The sequence below is a fragment of the Macaca fascicularis genome, chromosome 5 (genome assembly GCF_037993035.2).
Source record: "Macaca fascicularis isolate 582-1 chromosome 5, T2T-MFA8v1.1".
NCBI classification, from domain to species: Eukaryota; Metazoa; Chordata; class Mammalia; order Primates; family Cercopithecidae; genus Macaca; species Macaca fascicularis.
In genome coordinates, this window is record NC_088379.1 from 94,622,827 (window position 1) to 94,645,684 (window position 22,858).

Here is a 22,858-nt window from a genome sequence, read left to right on the forward strand (position 1 = left end):
CCATTCATCAATGGTTGTGGAGGATCTGTGATCAACATGTAATAGTATTTGAATTTGGGGTGTATGTGCATTAAAGTGAGCATCCATCTTAATCTTTTTAACCTTTTACAAGAATAAAAGTTGCTGAGCTATAGATTAAATTTCAAAGTTCTTAGTGCAACTTGTTAGGTTTTTCAAAATCTAATCCCATACTAGCATTTTCTTGATTATACACCTGGTATTCTGCCCTTCTTCCTTGAGGTAGGCTGAATAATGCCTCTCCTCCTCCCAGAGATGTCCACATCCTAATCCTCAGAACCTTGGAATACATCACCTTGCATGGTTAAAGGGGCTTTGTAGATGGGATTAAGTTAAGAACCTTGAGATGGGGAGATTATATTGGATTATCTGGATCCAATTTAATCACATGTGTCCTTATAAGAAGGAGGCAGGAAGGTCAGAGTCAGAGAAGGAAATGTGACCATAGAGGCAGTGATGTATGCTTAGATTTGAAAATGTGATCCTGCTGGCTTGAAGATGGAGGAAGAGGCCATGAGTCATGGAATGCAGGTGGCCTCTAGAAGCTGGAAAAGGCAAGGACTCCCCTAGAGCACCAAGAAAGACCTTGATTTTAGCCCAAGTGCCACTGATTTCAGACTCTGACCTCCAGAACTATAAGAGAATAAAGTTGTGCTATTTTCGGTCACTAAGTTTGTGGTAATGCCTACAGCAATTAGGAAACAAATACATTGTTGCTCCACATATTAAACAAGGTATATATTTTCCCACTTCAGAACCTTTGTTCATGATCTTACATTTCCTTGTAGAAAAGTCCTTATATCCTTTATCTGCTTGGAGAACTCATACACATATTTCAATGCCCAGAACCAATGTCACTAGCATTACTAACGTCACTCCTTTATGTGTGCATATTTATGGTTTAAACCATTAGTATAACATCTGCACATGGCGTTATTACTGTCTGTAAACCTATCTTTCTTTATTACCAAACTCCTTGAAGAACAAGGCAGTATCTTATCTGTCTCTGTCTCTCTCACTCTCCCTCTTTCTCTCTCTCTCTCTCTCTCGGGGTGTGTGTGTGTGTGTGTGTGGGTGTGTGTGTGTGTGTGTGTGTGTGTGTGTTTGGTGTTCCCAGTAAGCTTCTTATCTGTTTTTTGAGACAGGGTCTCTGTCATCCAGGCTGGAGTGCAGTGGCATGATCACAGCTCACTGCAGCCTCAACCTCCGAGGCTCAAGTGATCCTCCCAGCTCAGTCTCCTGAGTAGCTGGGACTACAGGGGTGCATCACCACACCCAGCTAATTTTTAATTTTTGTAGAGATGGGGATAGTGCCATGTTGCCCAGGCTGGTAACAAACTCCTGGGCTCAAGCAATCCTTATGCCTCAGCCTCCCAAAGTATTGGGTTTACAGGCATTTGCTACCATGCCCAGTCCCTTGAAAGCTTCTTAACATACACATTTGTACAATCAATACATTGAACATGTGGTAACAAACCTGAGTTGCTTCTGGAAACATTCTGGGAGCTATTTAAAAGTTAGGACAAGAAACAAGAATTATATGAATGTCATCAGAAAAAGAGGTAAAATATACGAGCACAGATATTATTTCTAAGGGATTTTAGAGAAAGAAGTTCAGAGAGCTTAAGAAGGAAGAACAGTCAGGAATAATAAATGTATGAGAGAAATTAGTCAGACAGAGAAGGAAAAAATAGGAGTACAGTGCTCCTGGAAAAACATGTTTGTAAACCCTGAATAACTGGGTCCTTAATTTCAACCTCTTTTTATCAGGAAGAATCCACTGAATTTTTTTGAGCCTTACTTCTGAATAAGGTTAATTGTAATTCTTGCAGTAATTGCTTTTGACTTTTTTTAAGACACAATTTTTTAATATATTTTCATTTTTAAAACTTGCTGGCACAGTGTCTATGAAATAATGCTGTTTATATTCTTCAATAAAAGAAAATCCAAAACTGATTTTCAGAAAGTAAAAAACAAAACCAAAAAACTTATTTTGCAAAGAGCCATAAGCAATACAAGAAAATACATATTTTGGATAATAATACCCAGAACTAGAATTAGAAGGTATTTTTAATTTGTGAGAGAGTATAGGGAATATTTATTCACATTCATTTATTACCAAGGGCTTTCATATACATCTCATTTAGTTATCAAAACAATTCCATAGTACATGTATTATTATTCAAATGTACCAAATGAGAACGAGACTTAGGTAAGTTCAGACTTCCACAGTTAGTAATGGACAAAGACAGTTTTATTATTATTATTATACTTTAAGTTCTGGGATGCATGTGCAGAATGTGCAGGTTTGTTACATAGGTATAAACGTACCATGGTGGGTTTGCCGCACCCATCAACCCATCATCTACATTAGGTATTTCTCCTAATGCTATCCCTCCTCTAGTCCCCCACCCGCTGAAGGGCTCCAGTATGTGATGTTCCCCTCCCTGTGTCCATGTGTTCTCATTGTTAAACTCCCACTTACGAGTGAGAACGTGCGGTGTTTGGTTTTCTGTTCCTGTGTTAGTTTGCTGAGAATGATGGTTTCCAGCTTCATCCATGTCCCTGCAAATGACATGAACACATCCTTTTTTACGGCTGCATAATATTCCATGATGTATATGTGCCACTTTTCTTTTCTTTTTTTTTTTTTTTGAGACGGAGTCTCACTCTGTCACCCAGGCTGGAGTGCAGTGGCGTGATCTCGGCTCACTGCAAGCTCTGCCACCTGGGTTCACACCATTCTCCTGCCTCAGCCTCCTGACTAGCTGGGACTACAGCTGCCTGCCACCACACCCAGCTAATTTTTGTATTTTTTAGTAGAGATGGGGTTTCATGTTGTTAGCCAGGATGGTCTCAATCTCCTGACCTCGTGATCCGCCCGCCTCAGCCTCCCAAAGTGCTGGAATTATAGCCGTGAGCCAGCGTGCCAGGCCACCATATTTTCTTTATCCAGTCTGTCATTGATGAGCATTTGGGTTGGTCCCAAGCCTTTGCTATTGTGAAAAGTGCTGCAATAAACATATGTTTGCATGTGTCTTTATAGTAGAATGATTTATAATCCTTTGGGTATACCCAGTAATGGGATTGCTGGGTCAAATCACGCTTCTAGTTCTAGATCCTTGAGGAATCACCACACTATCTTCCGCAATGGTTGAACTAATTTACACTCCCACAAATGATGTAAAAGCATTTCTATTTTTCCACATCCTCTCCAGCATCTATTGTTTCCTGATTTTTTCATGATCGCCATTCTAATTGGCATGAGATGGTATCTCGTTGTGGTTTTGATTTGCATTTCTCTAATGACAATTATGAGCTTTTTAAAAAATATGTTTGTTGAATGCATAAATGTCTTCTTCTGAGAAGTGTCTGTTCATATTCTTTACCCACTTTTTGATGGGGTTGTTTTTTTCTTATAAATTTAAGTTCTTTGTAGATTCTGGATATTAGCCCTTCATCAGATGGAGAGATTGCAAAAAGTTTCTCCCACTCTCTAGGTTGCCTGTTCACTCTGATGATAGTTTGTCTGGCTGTGCAGAAGCTCTTTAGTTTAATTAGATCCCATGTGTCATTTCTGCCTTTTGTTGCCATTGCTTTTGGTGTTTTAGTCATGAAGTCTTTGCCCATGCCTATATCCTGAATGGTATTCCCTAGGTTTTCTTCAAGGTTTTTTATGGTTTTAGGACTTATGTTTAAGTCTTTAATCAATCTTGAGTTAATTTTTGTATAAAGTCCAAGAAAGGGGTCCATTTCAGTTTTTCTGCATATGGCTAGCCAGTTTTCCCAACACCATTTATTAAATAGGAAATCCTTTCCCCATTTCTTCTTTTTGGCAGGTTTCTCAAAGATTAGATGGTTGTAGATGTGTTGCATTATTTTTGAGGCCTCTGTTCTGTTCCAGTGGTTTATATATTTGTTTTGGTTCTGGTGTCATTCTGTGTTGGTTACTGTAGCCTTGGAGTATAGTTTGAAGTCAGGTAGCATGATGCCTCCAGCTTTGTTCTTTTTGCTTTGGATTGTCTTGGCTACAAGGGCTCTTTTTTGGTTCCATATGAAATTTAAAGTAGTTTTTTCCAATTCTGTGAAGAAAGTCAGTAGTAGCTTGATGGGGATAGCATCAAATGTATAAATTACTTTGGGCAGTATGGCCATTTTCACGATATTGATTCTTTGTATCCATGAGGATAGAATGTTTTCCGTTTGTTTATGAACTCTCTTATTTCCTTGAGCAGTGGTTTGTAGTTCTCCTTGAAGAGGTCCTTCATATTCCTTGTAGGTTGTATTCCTAGGTATTTTATTCTCTTGGTAGCAATTGTGAATAGGAGTTCACTCATGATTTGGCTCTCTGTTTGTCTGTTATTGGTGTATAGGAATGCTTATGATTTCTGCACATTGATTTTGTATCCTGAGACTTTGCTGAAGTTGCTTATCAGTTTAGGGAGATTTTGGGCTGAGACGATTGGGTTTTCTAAATATACCATCATGTCATCTGCAAACAGGGACAATTTGACTTCCTCTCTTCCTATTTGAATGCTCTTTATTGCTTTCTCTTGCCTGATTGCCCTGGCCAGAACTGCCAATCCTATGGTGAATAGGAGCAGTGAGAGAGGACATCCCTGTCTTGCGCCAGTTTTCAAAGGGAATGCTTCCAGCTTTTGACTGTATGATATCGTCTGTGGGTTTGTCATAAATAGCTCTCATTATTTTGAGATATGTTCCATCAATACCTAGCTTATTGAGAGTTTTTAGCATGAAGGGGTGTTGAATTCTATCGAAGGCCTTTTCTGCATCTATTAAGATAATCACAGGGTTTTTGTCTTTGGTTCTGTTTATGTGATGGATTACGTTTATTGATTTGCATATGTTGAACCAGCCTCGCATCCCTGGGATGAAACCAACTTGATCGTGGTGGAAAAGCTTTTTGATGTGCTGTTGGATTCGGTTTGCCAGTATTTTATTGAGGATTCTCACATTGATGTTCATCAGGGATATTGGCCTGAAAGTTTCTTTTTTGTTGTTGTGTCTCTGCCAGGTTTTGGTAGATAGGAGCTGCTCTTATTCGGTTATGCTGGAAGAACTTCCCAAAGACAGGTTTTAAATCCATGCTTCTCTGACTGAAATCTGTGTAAGTTAAGAAGCTTACAAGATTTTGGTTTTGTTTTTTACTTTCTGAAAAGGAGTTTTGAATTTTTTAAATGCATTAAATCAGTATCAGTAAATCCCTCTCTTTGGAACAGATCTGACTTCCAATTATGATTAGGCTTAGAGTAATGATGAACAATGAACATTATTGTCAATTGCAATTGGGGACCAATATCCCAACTGACAAAAAGCATTATATACACACATAATATTAGTAATAGAGGTGTCCTCAAGAGTTAGTTTTTTTTTTAATATTAAAAATCAAGGACTTTTACATGATTTTCTTAGTTAATCAACATGAAAAAAAGTTAGGATATAAATACATTATTTCCATTTTATGATGAAACACATTTGAAACTCATAGAAATCAAATCACACAGCTGGAAAGAGGTACAACCAGAATAGAACAGAAACACAATAGTGCAGTTATTTATTCATTTAACTTCAAATATTTATTAAGAGCATCCCATGTGCCATAGACTGCTGCACACACTATGCTCCTCTCTAGTGGATTTTTCAATAAATAAAACATAATCCTAAAAGCCTTAAAACTCATATGATTTATAATATGCTAGGATATCGGGACTGTCAGGAAAGATGGAGAGGGCATTGCTTTGGGACTCTTGTGCGTTCATGCGCCAGCTATTGAGGCTCAGGACCCGATATCCCAAAATATGGTGCTCTGACTTGCTGAAGAGAAAGCCTCAAGATCTCTCTGATCATTCCCTCCCACTTTCATTCTCCCAATCCTCTGTCTCTCCCAAAGCACCCGACGGAGTCCCTGAAGTTCCCTTATCTGCCCAAAGTCCACATCTTCCAAAGAAGAAAACAATCACCTCTAGTCCCTTCCCTGAGTTTTTATTAACTAAGCTCATACTCTGGGAAGAAAGACTGAAGTCTAACTACCTGGACAGATTTTTGTCACAGACCACTGTCTCTTCTGTGGCCCCCAAAGACTTTGTCCCAAACCAGTATATGTTCTTCAAGCCCATAATTCCCCTAAAATTCAATTCCTCTAAAAATCATTTACTACTCACCTCAAATCATCCACACTTCCTCCCTCTCTCTTTCCCCTAATAAGGGTATATAACCACCTGTACCCCATTGTGTGTGAGGTTATCATTCTCCCCCTTAGCATGTTAATAAATTTGTATGCCATTTCACCTATTAATCTGCCTTTTGTCCGCTGACTTTCAGCAAACCTTCAGAGGGTAAAGGGAAAGTTTTCCCTTTGTCTCTACACAGTTAACTGCTTAATAACAATGTTTCATATTACTATCGTTACAACAACAGTTCAATTATTATTTATGGACATAAACTGCTGCTAAATCATTGTTTTATAATATAACAATGTTTGTTCCTCTTCATTGGGTTACAGCAAAATTCCTAATGGCGAAGCAATTACCTGCTTCCGTTTGCGATAAATCAATTTCCTAGTCACTTACATCAAGGAGTATCAAACTATACAAAGGGGAGGAAATCTTTCAGCTCAAAAAAAAAAAAGGGGGGTCGGGTGCAGTGGCTCATGCCTGTAATCCTGGCACTTTGGGAGGCCAAGGTAGGTGGATTGCTTCAGCCCAGGAGTTCAAGACCAGCCTAGGTAATATGGCAAAATCTCGTTTCTACAAAAATTAGCTGAGTGTGGGGATGCACACCTGTGGTCCTACCTACTCAGAAAGCTGAGGCGGGAGGATTACCTGAGCCTGGGAGGTTGAGGCTGCAGTGAGCCAAGACTGTGCCACTGCACTCCAGCCTGGGTGACACAGCAAGATCCTGTCTCAAAAAAAAAAAAAAAAAAAAAACTGGGCACGGTGGTTCACGCCTATAATCCTAGCACTTTTGGAGGCTGAAGTGGGCGGATCACCTGAGATCAGGAGTTCAAGACGAACCTGACCAACATGGAGAAACACCGTCTCTACTAAAAATACAAAATTAGCCGGGATTGGAGGTGCATGCCTGTAATCCCAGTTACTCGGAAGGCTGATGCAGGAGAATCACTTGAACCTGGGAGGTGGAGGTTGCGGTGAGCCAAGATCGTGCCATTGCACTCCAGCCTGGGCGACAAGAGTGAAAACTCCATCTCAAAAAATAAAAATAAAAAAGTTTGGGGAAGGAAAGAAGGAGGGACAGTGGAAGGAAGGAGGGGAGGGAAGTAGGTAGGTAAAGCCCCACTATTGCATGTGAACCATCCATCAGAAAAAAACTACCTAAAAACATTTTGTCACAGTGGCAATGAAAAATGAACTAAAATCACCTATTGATTTAAAAAAAACTCAGAAAAAAAAAAACAAGGTTAGCGCAAAACTAACTCCTGTGTTATAGCAGCAGATGTTGTTGTACCAATACGTAAGCCTGTTTTATTTCTTTTTAACACTATGGAAAACTACCAATTAAAATATGAAAAAATTAAAATATAATCAATTTCAAAATGACGAATTTAATAATCCCATAAATCTCTCCTAACCACAGCAATAATGTAATCAGTGTATCAATTTTGGCACACTGCTGATAGGGACTTTCCAAGATTTTAAACAATCCCACTATTATATCCCCAAAGGGCACAGAACACAATGTAGAAGATAAAGAAGAAAAAACATAACTTTGTGAATGCTACAAGTTTAAATGTTCAGAGAAAGGGGCTGGGGAAAATACACACATGTAACAGAGCAAGAGGAAAAAATATGGAAATCCAAGAAAAAAAGAGATAGTTAACATCTACTACCACTTTTCAGAATTGAGGCATCAGGGCTTAGATAAGTTGAGTGATATAATAAATACAAATAATAGGAATGGCAGACCCCTCTCTTCAATTTTTATGATTTTTAAACCTTATGATATAAAGTAGAACAAAGGTAATATGATATATTTCAAACATATTTCCTAAAGAATAACTATCTGAAGACTGTCAATTACATTACATATTTTATATCCATATCATCTACTTCAGATACCTTTAGACAAGCTATAAATCTGCCAAAAACACAGTATACATAATATGCTGTGATTCAGGATTAAAACAGGCAGAAAATGTGCATCTGTTTTGGATTGAGAATTCTTCAAGTAGTTTTGTGAGTCCCCTTTTAATTACAACTCTTCCTCTCTCTATATACATACACACATATATATATAAAATGGAATATATATATAATGAAGTATATAATAGAATATATATATAATGGAATATATGTATATATATAGTCTACAATTCATCATGGGTATATAAATTAATCTGGCATTTCTCACTATAGTTGGCTTTTAGCTATCAATATCTCTTTTCAAAGCCGCCGATCTTAGGAGCTTAAGAAAATGTGAGTACTTCCTTCAGGTTGGAAGATCCAGGAAATAATAAAATCATAGCTAGTCTTAGTGCTTATTATGTGTTGGGCACTCTGCAAAACAATGTATATATACCATTTCAGTTCAGTCTTCAAAACCAAAAAAATAGTATGATCTTTATTCCCATTTTCCATAAGTGAAAGATTTTATATAGCCAGCCCAAGGTTCCATGGCTGGTAGGTGGCAGTCAGAAGTACAAACCAAAGACTGTGTTTCAGGAACCGTAAGGTTTATCACTAAGATGCACTGCTTGTCAAGTCTCTTAATTTTAGTTTACCCTACATGTTTCCAAACAATGGTCAAGATAATTATAATATAAAAAGAGATTCACCATTAAAACATACTTAAAATAGAACTTAATGGATAGGAGAAGAAAAGTAGTAAAAATTCAAGATGAATTAATAGAGCAAGTAAACACAAAACAAAGCACACAGATTTGTAGAAGTCAATTTAAAATGGACATATCTAGTTCTTGTGTCAGACAAAAGAAAGTCAAATTTCATCTGGTCATACTTTTTCATTAAATATAGCCAGACTTTATCAAATAAATCCTGAAATAAAATGATAGAGTACATCATGAGCAGTATCTTCAACATCAGCTGGGCTAAATACAGAGATAATTCTCAGAAGTTTATTTCTTATGCTTCCCCTCTAAGAACCAAAATAGGGAAACAGCAAATTGTAACATTTAACATAGAACTATTACAACCCGAGTAAAAACCGGGTAATGACCTGAAGAGACATTTCTGCAAAAAAAAGACATGTATATATGGTCAATAAGCACATGACATGAAGATCAATATCATTAGCCACCAGCGAAATGCAAATCAAAACCACAGAGAGATACTACTTCACACCCACTGAGATGGTTATAATAAAAAAGACAGATAATAACAAGTGTTGGTGAGAATGTGGAGAATTTGGAAGCCTCATACATTTTTTGTAAAATAATCTAGCTGCTTTAGAAAATATTTCCTCAGAAGATTAAACAGAGAGTTGCCATATAATCAAGCAATTTTAGTCATAGTTACACACCCAAGAGAAATGAAGACATATGTCCACACAAAAAGTTGTACATGAATGTTCACAGACAAACAGCAGAAACCAAGCAACTGATGAAGGAATAAATAAAATGTGATCTGATCTATCCATATAGTGGAATATTATTCAGCAGTAAAAGAAAATGATATACTGATTCATGCTATAAAATGATGAACTTGGAAACATGCTAACTGAAGGACATACATGTTTCTGTTTATATAAAATATAAAAAATAGAAACATAAAGTAGATTAGTGGTTGTCAAAAGTGGAAGCGAGTGTTGGGGACAATGGGGTATTACTGCTAATGGTACAGGATTTGTATGAGTGAAGAAAAGTGGCGAAAAGCTGTCTAAAATTGATTGGAGTTTAAGAAATACTATCATGAAGCATTGAAGGGATTATTTTGAAGGACAAGCATTCAAGCCAGGTGTTAATATAGTTATGGGTCACATAATGACATTTCAGTCAATGACAGACTGCGTATATGATGGTGGTCCCATAAGATTATAATATCATATTTTTACTGTACTTTTTCTATGTTTAGATATATTTAGACACAAAAATACTTAACATTGTGTTACAGCTGCCTACAGGATTTCTACAGTACAGTAGAGGTTCACAGCCCAGAGGCAACAAATTATACCATATAAGTTAGGTGTGGTAGGCTATACCATCTAGGTTTGTATAAGTATACTCTATGACATTCACACAATGATGCAATTGCCTAAAAACACATTTCTCCAAACACATCCCCATCATTAAGCAATAGATGACTGTAATTGTCTCTCTCAAGGATAAGAGAATCTCACTAAGGTAGAATTATGTCTTGATACATGAATTAGGAATAGCTATAAGCCTAAATGAGTTCATTTATCAAGGATTATTAAACTTTTTGGATCATGAATCCTTTGAGAATGTGTTAATGCTATGAACAAGGTAGGCATGGTATTTACCCTATGAAACCTAAATAATTTTGTAGAATATCAACATTAGAGGAGGACCTGCCATGACTGTGGTGAAACAAGACAAAAACAAGATCACCTCATAATCTCACTTGAATAGAAATTTAACAAGGGGATGGGGGAAAAATACTGTGTAACCACAAAAATAACCAAACATCCCACTCTCCTGGATAACTTCTCTAGTGACAGCTTTGGCCTCTCTCTGTTCCTCTGGCTTCCTAGACAAAAATTTCTAATATACCCAATACTCAAATTGCTTCTGCTTTCTGACAACACCCAGTTGAGAACAAATTCTTTCATGAACCTTCCCTAAAATCACATAAGCTAAGCCCAAATCCTACAATAAGCCTCTCTTGACTCTCTCTTAATGAGATATCCATTGTTTTCCAAGGTATGACTCTCCCTTGCTAGAGTAGTAAGCCCAATTTTGGCTACAAGTGTGTTCTTGGTAGTATTTGGCTAATGAGAATCACAATATAATATTTATAACACATTACTGCAAAAAGCATGTATAAAAGTACATATATATGTGTGTGTATATATGTGTGTGTGTGTATATATGTGTTGTGTGTATATATATATATAGGGCCAGGCACAGCGAATCAGTCCTGAAATCCCAGCACCTTGGGAGGCCAAGGTGGGAGGACTGCTTGAGGCCGGGAGTTCGAGACCAGCCTGGGCAACAAAGCAAGACCCTATCTATACAAAAAATAAAAATTAGCTTGATCTGGTGGTGCACGCCTGTAGTCCTAGCTACTCGGGAGGCTAAGATGGGACTATAGGAGAGTTAAACTGATATAAGAAAGGTAATGGAGGCTGGGCATGGTGGCTCATGCCAGTAATCTCAGCACTTTGGGAGAACAAGGCAGGTGGATCACCTGAGGTCAGGAGTTTGAGAACAGCCTGACCAACATGGTGAAACCCCATCTCTACTAAAAATACAAAAATTAGCTGGGCATGGTGGCAGACACCTGTAATCCAAACTACTCAGGAGACTGAGGCAGGAGAATCACTTGAAGCTGGGAGGCAGAGTTTGCAGTAAGCCGAGATCACACCACTGCACTCCAGCCTAGGCAACAAAGGCGAAACTCCATCTCAAAAAAAAAAAAAAAAAAAAGAAAGTAATGGATATACAGCAAAATGTTAAGCATAGTTATGTCTATATGTTGGCATTATTATTTTCCTTTTTGCTTTTCTGTATTTTATCTTGTTCTTCAAAGATTGTGTGCAATTTAATAAGAAGAAAAAAGAGGAGGAAGAAGAAAAACTCCCAAAAGAATATAAGGGAGGAATTTTATATCCAAACAGTTGTTAACCATAAAAGGTTTTCAAACTTTGGCGTAATAGAATCACATGGGATGATCACTGAAAGTAAAGATTCCTGGGCTTCATCCCTGGTGTGAGCCCAGGAAATCTATATATTGAACTCCAGGTGATTCCAACTCGCAGGGTTTGAAGAGCAACCTTGATAAATGTGACTCTGAGGACAAAGTAGGACTTGGAAGGATGTACAGATGTACAGAGGAAGGAGAAAGCTTCCCAGGCTAAAGGGCAAGCATGAAAATCTCAAAAATATGAAGCTGCATGTGCTGAGGAAAGGGAGAATGAGTGGTGTGATGCACGACGGGCTCCCAGTTCACCTGACCTTACCAACCTGGGACAGAATTGAGGGCTCCTCTGAAGAATGCTGGAAATTGGGCAGGCTTGGAAAGGTAAGCAGGGTATACAATTTTCATTCACATTTCCTACTCATATTTCTCATGCCACTCAGCCAATTCACTGGTTTCTTCAATTTACATCTAAGTGCTTTTCAGGAAATGAGTCTAACTTTTCTTTAAACATTGCCACCAATAATTTTCACTTCTTTTTTAAACCCCACAAAATCTTTTCTACCCTCCTGGGAATTCATTCTCTTACCTTTGCCTCTGCTCCCAGTCATCTGAAAACCTACCACCCACCAGTCGACCAAGAAACAAAGAAAACAAAACAAAGTTTAAAAGTTCCCCACTGGGCATCTATATGACTCAGGAGTCTCAGAACTCACTATCTTTCAGTATTGTAACTTACCAACTTCTTAAAAATGATCTGGGATTTTCCAGTGAGTAATCAGAACTTTCACTTGTGTGTAGACATTTTCAAGTGGAAAAGTATCCCTACCTTTATGCAAAAGAATATTTTTTTAATTTCTATTTTCTATACATATTTTTTATTAAGGCTCATCTATAATATGAAGTAAAATAATGTTTGAGCTGAAAGAGATGTCAAAGGAAAGTTTCATTTTACTGATGAGACCCTTTTCACATCCTGTTTTCCCTAACACAGGGGTCCCCAACACCCAGGCCACAGACCAGTATCGTCTGGTCAGTGGCGTGTCAGGAACTGGACCGCATGGCAGGAGGCGAGTGGCAAGCGGGCAAGTATTACAGCCTGAGCTCCACCTCCTTTCATATGAGCAACAGCACTAGATTCTCCAGAAGCTCGAACCCTATTGTGAACTGCACATGCCAGGGATCTAGTTTTTTTTTGTTTTTGTTTTTGTTTTTGTTTTTGTTTTGAGACGGAGTCTCGCTCTGTGGCCCAGGCTGGAGTGCAGTGGCCGGATCTCAGCTCACTGCAAGCTCCGCCTCCCGGGTTCACGCCATTCTCCTGCCTCAGCCTCCCGAGTAGCTGGGACTACAGGCGCCCGCCACCTCGCCCGGCTAGTTTTTTTGTATTTCTGTAGTAGAGACGGGGTTTCCCCGTGTTAGCCAGGATGGTCTCGATCTCCTGACCTCGTGATCCGCCCGTCTCGGCCTCCCAAAGTGCTGGGATTACAGGCTTGAGCCACCCCGCCCGGCCGCCAGGGATATAGTTATATGCTCCTTATGAGAATCTAATGCCTGATGATCTAAGGTGGAACAGTTTCATCCCGAAAGCATCCACCACCTCCTCCATTGTGGAAAGTTTGTCCTCCATGAAACCGGTCCCTGGTGCCAAAAAGGTTGGGGACCACTGCCCTAACAGACTCATATCCCTCCACATACTCCAAAAGAAGAATAAATTATATTTTATATTTTATATTTATAAAATATCCCCTCAATATTTTATGTCCCTTAATGTAGGTGACAGTAAATGGTTTTTATGCAAATCACTGATTTATTATTGGCACTAAATAATTAAGTTACTAAAGGCAAATATTACTCTATATTAAATCAGTTTATTACCCATAGAATAATAGTATTGTAATAAAAAATTTCATGTCTTTTTTTTTTTTTTTTTTTTTTTTTTTGAGGCAGGGTCTTACTTTGTCACCCAGGCTGGAGTACGGTGGCATGAACACAGCTCACCACAGCCTAGACTTCCTGGGCCCAAGCAATCCTCCCACCTCAGCACCCCCAGCAGCTCGACTACAGGCATGCACTACCACACCTGGCTAATTTTTGTATTTTTTGTAGAGGCGGGGCTTCGCCTCTTGTTGCCCAGGTCGGTCTGATACTCCTGAGCTCAAGTGATCTGCCCGTTTTGGCCTCCCAAAGTGCTGGGGTTACAGGCGTGAGCCACCACGCTTGGCCCATGTCCTCATTTTAGGTTTATTAGGTATCATAAAACAAAAATCTTCAAGTGAATGAGAATCAATTATAAAGTAAATGGAAACCAAAAACAAAAAAGGAGTCCCTTAAAAACTAAGAATGTAAATCCATCTAGAGATGTCCTATTCTATTACAAAGCTATCTTGCATAAGGAATACTACTAATAATTCCAAGTCCATATAAGGTATTTGTATGTCTGCATTATCTCAGCAGAACAGAAAACTTAGAGCTTATAATGATAAGAAACAATCTAATTTCAGGTGATTTGCAGTACTTTTCAGAAAATTCTCATTCCAATGAAGGAAATGAACACCATTGCAGACTTGCAGTGCTTTTATGAGTAGAAAGCCATTTTTCTTAGTTAATGTTAAATATTCCATTTTAATAAATAACTTTAATTTTGCAGGAATAAATAATTACAGTACACTTTTTCTTCTTTCCATGTCTTTGACATAAATACTTCTATTGTGATAGCATGGGCAGAGCATGGAGCTTTAAACCCAAACATACCTGGGCTTAAATCCCTGTTCTGCTACCTACATTTGATAGATTCATATACTTTTATAGCCTTTCTTTTTTTTATTTTTTATTTTTTGAGATGGAGTCTCACTCTGTCGCACAGGCTGGAGTGCAGTGTGCAATCTTGGCTCACTGCAACCTCCGCCTCCCAGGTCCAAGCAATTCTCCTGCTTCAGCCTCCTGAGTAGCTGGGACTACAGGTGCATGCCACAACCCCCAGCCTAATTTTCTGTATTTTAGTAAAGACGTGGTTTCACCGTGTTGCCCATGCTGGTCGCAAACTCCTGAGCTCAGGCAGTCTGCCTGCCTTGGCCTCCCAAAGTGCTGGGATTACAGGTTCACGCGAGCCACCACACCCGGCCTAGCCTTTATTTTCTTGTACATAAAACATAGGTAACGTCTACCTCATAGTGCTGTTATAAGGATTAAGAGAGTCGCACATATGTAGAAAAAAGAGACATATGGGTGACAGAACTCCCCAACGACTGAAATGCCTTTTCATTAGAGATAAACCACAGTGAATGGTAAGGGAAGTCAGAAAAGAAATAAAAGAATACAAAATTGCTCTGCATAATGAAGTAAAAAAAAAAATCTTGAGTGTTCACAAGCAGGTGAGAAGGAAAAAAAGAGAAAAGAAGGGACCCTGAGATAGAAAAATGTCGGCGAAAGAAAGAAAAGAATGGCATAGCAAGATGGAAGGATGCTGTGACCCAAAGAGAAGAACTAACAATAGGAAGTTCCCTGTGGTCAACTGGGCTCTTAATAAAACAAGAATGCTACGGTATAATATGAAATATATTTGGTCTTTTCCCCAGATCCTGCCACACAGCTCCTAAAACGCTTGGGATTTCCTGAATGTTAGGAGTGTCTTCTGACATTTATATCAACCCTCTTTTGATGGTACCTGAGTTTATGCTAATGCAGTGACTTAGGGTGAGGCCCCTAGATAACCTCAGCATTAGGCTGGTTAGCAGAAAGACCAAATGATTAGAAAGCTGGAACTTTCAGCCCCACTCACTGGCCTCTGGGAAGGGGATTGGGCTGGAGATGAAGCTCTGTAAAAACACTTGAACAACAAATCTGATGAGCTTCCAGGTTGAGCACATCCAGTGCAGAGAAGGTGGCAAGCCCAGAGATAGCATGGAAGCTCCATGCCTCCCACCCCCTCATACCTTGCCCTATACATCTTTTCCTTTTGACTGGTCCTGGGTTTTATCCCTTATAATAAACTAGCAAATGCAAGTAACATGTTTCCTTGAGTTCAGTGAGGAGTTGCCCTAGCAAATTAATGGAACACAAGGAAGGGCACCATGGGAATCTCAATTTACAGCTAGTTCTTCAGAAGTATAGGTGGCAACTGTAAGGGAAATGGCTGCTCTGCAGTCAAGAGTAGGCTGAGGTAAACACCTGGTGCTGCATGATACAGCGGGACTGGAGCGCAGGTGCACAATTCCATGCAGTATACAATCACAGTTATGTAACCACGTTATGGGTGGGCTCATCACCCGGCTTTGAGCCACTGTTGTCTGTAATATAACTGCACTGCTAATTCTGTAACAGAGAGCTGGGCCACCTTGCAGGTGGCCAGGAAGCGGCAAGTGCACTTGGGAGCACAGCTACAGGCATGGGGGTGGCAGGCGCTGCAAAGCCGGCAGTGAGACGGGCTATGGTGCAGCTACAGTTGTGGGGGGTGGCTGAGACAAAGGCTGATGGAGAGAGAAAATAAAGCCATATCCCAACTACCTATAGTGCCCTGAGTGTTCATTCAACTACCCTCCACCTATCCACCAACTCCCCTCGGACCCCAGCTCAGGTTGGAACCTGACAATTGGTGTAGTCATCAGGATTCCGAGGTGTGTCCTCAGCCCCCTGTGAGCACGGAGAACGTGCTGAAACACCTGGAAGCGCACAGCACCGAGAAGGAGCATGCCTTTGCCAGCAGAGTCAGATGGGCGTTTTTGACTGCACTATGGTCAGTGCATGCCCAGTCCCTGCAGGACGCAGCACAGGTAAGGGACCTTCAGATGCAAGCCAAGTGCCTGGAGGGCCGAATACACAGTTTGGAATAAGAATTGGGAACTGCCATAAGTGATGGCTTGAGCCTACTCTCCCGGCTGGACACTCCCGCTTGGTCTGATACTGAGGGGGAAGAACCCCCGCTGTGGGCTCACCCCCCATGGTCCACCAAATAGAGCATGAATAGCCACTTGGGCCCAAAAAGCAGGCCCAGGGATCCCCTACCGTGGTGGAGCATGCTTCACATAGTGCCTACACCCCCAGTGATTTGGGGGAGTTAGACAAACAGTGTTGGCACCGACTGGGGGAGCCCCTACCCACCTGGGAAGTGCTGGTAACTTTGTGGAGGCAATTGACTCCAAAGCAGCAGTTCCGGAAATGCCCACCCAGACGCTCTGGCTCAAGGACTACTTACAGACAGGCAGAGGTATACAGCCTTTTGTGTTTGATTAGGGAGCTGGCTGAGATGCCTGGCTTGGAGGGACACCAGATTACCAGAGGCTACATGTGGAATTAGCAATCCACTGGTCCCCCACCAATGTACAGCAGGTTGGCACAGATTGTAGTCTTGTCTACGGGAGCCCAGATAAGTTTCCGGGTAAAGCTGCATACATAAATGGCTATGGAGACTGGTCAGTGAAAGTGAAACCTGTATCTTTGCACCTTGGCATTGGCCACTTGGCTCCCTGTTTATACTGTGTATATCTCTCCCATACCTGAATATATTCTGGGGGTGGATATTTTACACTGCTTGGCAGCTGTGCCATCTATCACGGATTTGATGGACCACTTGACAATGGAATTGGGACAGCACCACTACGTCGTGGACTTGGCCAATGTATTCTTCTCAATTGACATTGCTCTAGAGAGTCAGGAACAGTTCACCTTCACATGGGAAGGATGACAATGGACTTTCACAGTGCTGCTCCAGGACTATGTGCGTAGCCCCACCAATATGTCACGGCCTCGTTGTCATAGATTTAGCCACCTGGAAATGTCCAAAGAGAGTTCCCTATTCCATTATATTGATGATATTATGCTAACCTCTGATTATCTTACAGATTTAGAAGTGGCAGCACCTCTCTTGCAACATTTGGCAGCATGCGGCTGGTCGGTCAATGAATCCAAGATCCCAGGGCCTAGATTGATTGCCAAATTCTTAAGAGTTATCTGGTCGGGTAAGACGAAAGCCATATCAGATGCCATCATAGACAAAATTCAGGCATATCCCTGGCCCACCACTGTGAGGCAGCTGCAAACTTTTATGGGCCTCTTGGGGTACTGGCGGGCATTTGTGCCCCATTTGGCTCAGATGATAAAACTGTTGTATCGGCTGACAAAAAAGGGGGTTACCTGGGATTGGGATAAAGAGGTTGACACAGCCTTTCTGGCAGCCAAGCAGGCTATTCAGCAGCAAGTGCAGGCCCTACAAGTGATTAACCACGGATGCCCATTTGAACTCAAGGTGCATGTGACCACAGATGATTCTGGCTGGGGCCTATGTCAGCGCATGGACTGCTTTAGAATGCCAGGAGGCTTTTGGTTCAACTGTGGAAGGGAGCTGAGCTCCAGTATTCATTGACAGAGAAGCAGTTAGCAGCTGCATATGCCACCCTTCAGGCTTATGAGAGTGTGACAGGATGGACTACAGTCATCATGCAAATGACTTACCCAATAGTGGGGTGGATATGTTCATGGGTAATGACTCCCCAGACTGGGATGGCACAGACATCCACTTTAGCAAAGTGGGGTGTCTACTTAGAACAGCGGAGTCCTCTAAGCATAAGCCCCTTAGCAGCAGAACTGCAAGAAGTCTTGGGACCTGCAGTTCTGATGCAATATAAGGCTATGGGTCAGCCTGAGGTACCCCTAAACCCTGAGCCATCACTGTTTAAAGAGGGGCACCCCACCCTATCCCCCATGGGACATGATATATAGATGGACCCAGCTGGGGTGCCATTGCCGCCTGGACCGCTGTCATGCGTGGTTCAGCCTAGTACTGACACCATATGGTTTGATACCAGATGTGGACAAAGTACTCAATGGGCCAAACTCAGGACAATATGAATGGTGATCACCAAAGAGATGACACCTATGATAATCTGCACTGATAGCTGAGCAGTTTATTAAGGCTTAACCTTGTGGTTAACTACTTGGAAGTTACAGAATTGGCTAGTTGGTCACTGGACCATTTGGGGCGGGGCCATGTGGCAAGACCTATGGGAGAAAGGATGACCTCCTCCAACCAGGTATTGTGACAAATGGTAATTTGTTGTTGCCTGTCTCAATGTCCCTAAAGGTAGGGGAACAAAAACCTGGTTTTGGCCATGGACCCTCCAAGCCACCCACTGCAGATGGATGGCCATTGTAGCCCCATGGAGGGAGGACTTGGGAATTTAATGTATGGCCTCTCATATGGTTTGGCTGTGTCCCCACCCAAATCTCAACTTGAATTGTATCTCTCAGAATTCCCATGTGTTGTGGGAGGGACCCAGGGGAAGGTAATTATATCATGGGGGCAAGTCCTTTCCGAGCTATTCTCGTGATAGTGAGTAAGTCTCACGAGATGGGCTTATCGGGGTTTCTGCTTTTGCTTCTTCCTCATTTTCTCTTGCTGCCACTATGTAAGAAGTGCCTTTCACCTCCTACTACGATTCTGAGGCCTCGCCAGCCATGTGGAACTGTAAGTCCAATTAAACCTCTTTTTCTTCCCAGTCTCGGGTATGTCTTTATCAGCAGCATGAAAACAGACTAATATAGCCTCTGTGATTGATGATTTGTAGGGGAATGGCTAAGGAAGGAACCCTCGTCCAGGGCATATATGTACTGCTGCTGTGGCCTATGGGTCCAGAGTGCTGCCCTATGGACACATTTCTCCACTAAGAGGACTCCCATGGCCTAGGGGATGGAGTGTAAGGTAAATAGCTGCACTGCAGAAAAGAATTGGTGGAGGTAAACGTCTAGTGCTGCATGACACAGTGGGACCGGAGTGCAGGTGCACAATCCCGTGCATTACATAAACACAGTTATGTAACCACATTATGGGTGGGCTCATCACCTGGCTTTGAGCCACTATTATCTGTGAGTAATATAACTGCACTGCTAACTCTGTAAGAGAGAGCTGGGCCACCTTGCAGGTGACTGGGAGGGGAGCCAGGAAGCAGCAAGCACACTGGGGAGCTCAGCTACAGGTGTGGGGGTAGCAGGAGCAGTGGAGCCAGCGCTGAGAGGGGCTGCAGCTGGAGCAGGTGGCCAAAACAAAGGCTGACAGAGAGAGAGAGAGAGAGAGAGAGAGAGAGAGAGAGAGAGAGAGAGAGAGAATAAAGCTGTATCTCAACTGCTTACAGTCCCCCAAGTGTTCTTTCAACTACCCACCACCCATCCACCAACTCCCCTCAGACCCCAGCTGGGGTTGGAACCTAACAACAACCTACTACTTGCAATTGGCATTTGAAGTTGGGGGGACACTCCAGGCAGATGGTATCAGAATTGAAATGAATTATAGGATACCCAGCTGTGTCCAGTGGAGAACTGCTTGGAGTGTGCTGTGTTGGGCTTATAGTAGATGAGAAAGAGTAAGTTGCCTTAGGTGCCCAACATTCTCATTTTTTTTTTGTACCTACGTTTTTAAGAAATAGGCTTTATTTTTTAGAACAGTTTTAGGTTCACAGCAAAATTCCACAGAAGATAGGGAGATTTCCCATATACTCCTTGCCCCCACACATCCATAACCTCCCCATTATCAATATTGCCCACCAGAGTGGAACATCAGTTGCAATTGATGAACCTACCTTGAAACATTTTTATCACAGAGTCCATAGTTTCCATTAGGGTTCACTCTTGGTGTTGTACATTCTGTGCATCTGAACAAATGTTTAATGACATGTGCCCACCACTATAGTTGTACAGAGTAGTTTCACCACCTTAAGAATCTATTATTGACCAGGCAGGATGGCACATGCCTGTAATCCCAGCACTTTGGAAGGCCAAGGTGGGAGGATCACTTGAGCCCAGGGGTTTGAGACCAGCTCTGGCAACATAGCAAGACCTCATCTCTACAAAAAAATACAAAAATTACCTGGGCATGGTGGCACACACCTGTAGCCTATAGTCTTGGCTACTCAGAAGGCTGAAGCAGGAGGATTGCTTGAGCCTAGGTGGTTGAGGCTGCAGTGAGCCCAAGCCACGGTCATACCACTGCACTCTAGCCTTGGCAACAGAAGGAAACCCTGTCTCAAAAATACACACATATATATATATACACACACATATATTCTTATGTATGTACATATGTGTATATACATATATATACACATGTTCTTAACATTTTAAGTCCTCTCCCCCTTGTGCTGTAATGTCTGTCATAACTAGCCACCCCTTCCCCCAACAAAAGGAGAAAGTTTACCCAATAAAACTGTTTTGTGTAAAGACACAATTGCCTTGAGTAAAATCTTATTAAGTCGACTAAATACAATTGCCTTGAGTCAAGCGGTGTTTTGAGAAAATCAAGAAATGTGGGTTGTATCCAGATTTGAACTTACACAAGGTGATAAAAAGGGAAGAGCTGTAAGACATAAAACAGCAAAGTGGAGAATCCAGGAGGAACAGATAAAAATGCAAGTGGTATCTGGAAGAAAATTAAATCCTAGAGATACTGTGGAAAAGAGAGGAAGAGTAAGAGGCAGGATTCCTTTGTACTTAAATATCCTGGGACAGAGCAACTCCAGCAGACTTGGGGGTGAGGGGGAAAGGCAGGCAGCTGACATCTGGTTACAGGCTGCCTCATTTCCACATGGGTGGCAGTAAAAGTGCTGTTCTAGCAGTGTTTCATGCTCTTCACAGGTATAAGGGAAAACAAGAATTTTTTTTTAAGTTATATAAAACTACCATGAAGTAAGTTATACTCTACCCAAAATAGGAAACCAGGATTTCCAGAAAGGGACTGACTTGTTGGAAGCCAAATGGAGGGCACGGAGGAGGGGAGGTCTAAAAGCAGGTATTCTCCAAAAGCCACTTACAACCTCACAACATAACTAGATCAAAGAATTTCTGTCATGCCAGATAGTGGAAGGCTGCTATGTTGAGAAAGGCAATTGAGCGGTTCTGGCGGCGGAGTCAAACAGAAGGCTTGGAATCAACATCTGTTTTCTACAGTATGCTCGCTTTGATTTCCATCTCCAAGTTTCTGAAATTCCAGAAACAGTATATGGCCTTGTCAAAGAAATGACGAATTACTATGTTACTTTGTGTTAACGAAAAGGTTACATTTATGTTCATATGGAAGAGATGCTTCGCTGAAGAACTTTCAATTTTTCAAACTGTGACACGCACACACAAGACGGAAAGGGAGGCAGCCTGACCGCGTTTCCCAGGAAACAGGTGCTGCAAGGTGGAGTTGCACCGCTCCCTCCTCCGGGAAGGCGGTGACCCTTCCGTAAGTGTCTCCGTTGGAAACAAATAAAGGGAATCTCGGTCAAAGCGCAATTCCCTGATTCCACTTGAGAAGCCCCGGGCGTCAAGGCGTGGCAGGAAATTTACCATGACGTCTCCCACAGGCTCGCGCGTCTCCCAGGTGCTGTCGATTTTGCAAAGGGTCCGTCTCTAGAGCGACTGTGACGAGTTCCGGAGCATCAGCACCAGGGAGCGCTGACCCGACACTCAGCTCAACCGCCGCCCGCCGCGCCTCGGCACCCTGGGCTTGTCTGGTTGGGTGTTGCCGAGTGAACGCCCCAGCTCCTACCCCGAACCCACGTCCCCCGGCTCCTACCGTGCCTCATGATCCTCGCTTGGGCCAGCACTTTCCACGCGCGCTGACGCTGGGCTCCAACACCCGGACCGCCTCCGCACAGCGGCGCGGCTGCTGTTTGTAAACACGCCCCACGTGTGCTCCCCCTGCCCCATTCGCAGCTCGCTCCTGGCACGCAAGGATCCTCCGCTTTCCCACCCAGCCCTCTGGGGGAGAGATTTTAAAATTGCCCCTCCGGGAGAGAAGAGCCTGGTACGCAGACCCGGGCCACTGGGAAAAGCGCCAGGACAAGGCGAGCGTGTGCCGCCCCCTGCCGGCCAGGGAGGCAGTCCGGCCCGGAACGGCCAGGCAGTGAGTGGAACCCACGCGGCGCCCAGAGACGCGCCCCTGCGGGCCCCGCCCCTCCCGCTTGCTCGCCAGAGTCCCCTCCCCCGGGCCGCGTGCGCTCACCCGCGCAGGCCCCGCCCCCTCGCCGGCACAACGTTCTGCGGGGGCGCGCGCGTGC

The 22,858-nt window shown here is 42.2% G+C and overlaps 1 protein-coding gene across 16 annotated transcripts in view; it reads right to left on the reverse strand.

The window, feature by feature from the left end:
• The window catches only part of FAM13A (family with sequence similarity 13 member A), a 371,035-nt gene extending 348,284 nt beyond the window's left edge, over nt 1–22,751 (reverse strand). For 14 of the 16 annotated variants that reach the window (XM_074040148.1, XM_074040145.1, XM_074040141.1 and 11 more), the window contains exon 1: nt 22,375–22,751. The gene's annotated coding sequence lies outside the window, so the exon portion shown is untranslated. The remainder of the gene's footprint in view (nt 1–22,374) is intronic. The other 2 variants (XM_074040140.1, XM_074040136.1) reach the window with 2 other exon arrangements.
• Between the last annotated feature and the right edge of the window lie 107 nt (nt 22,752–22,858).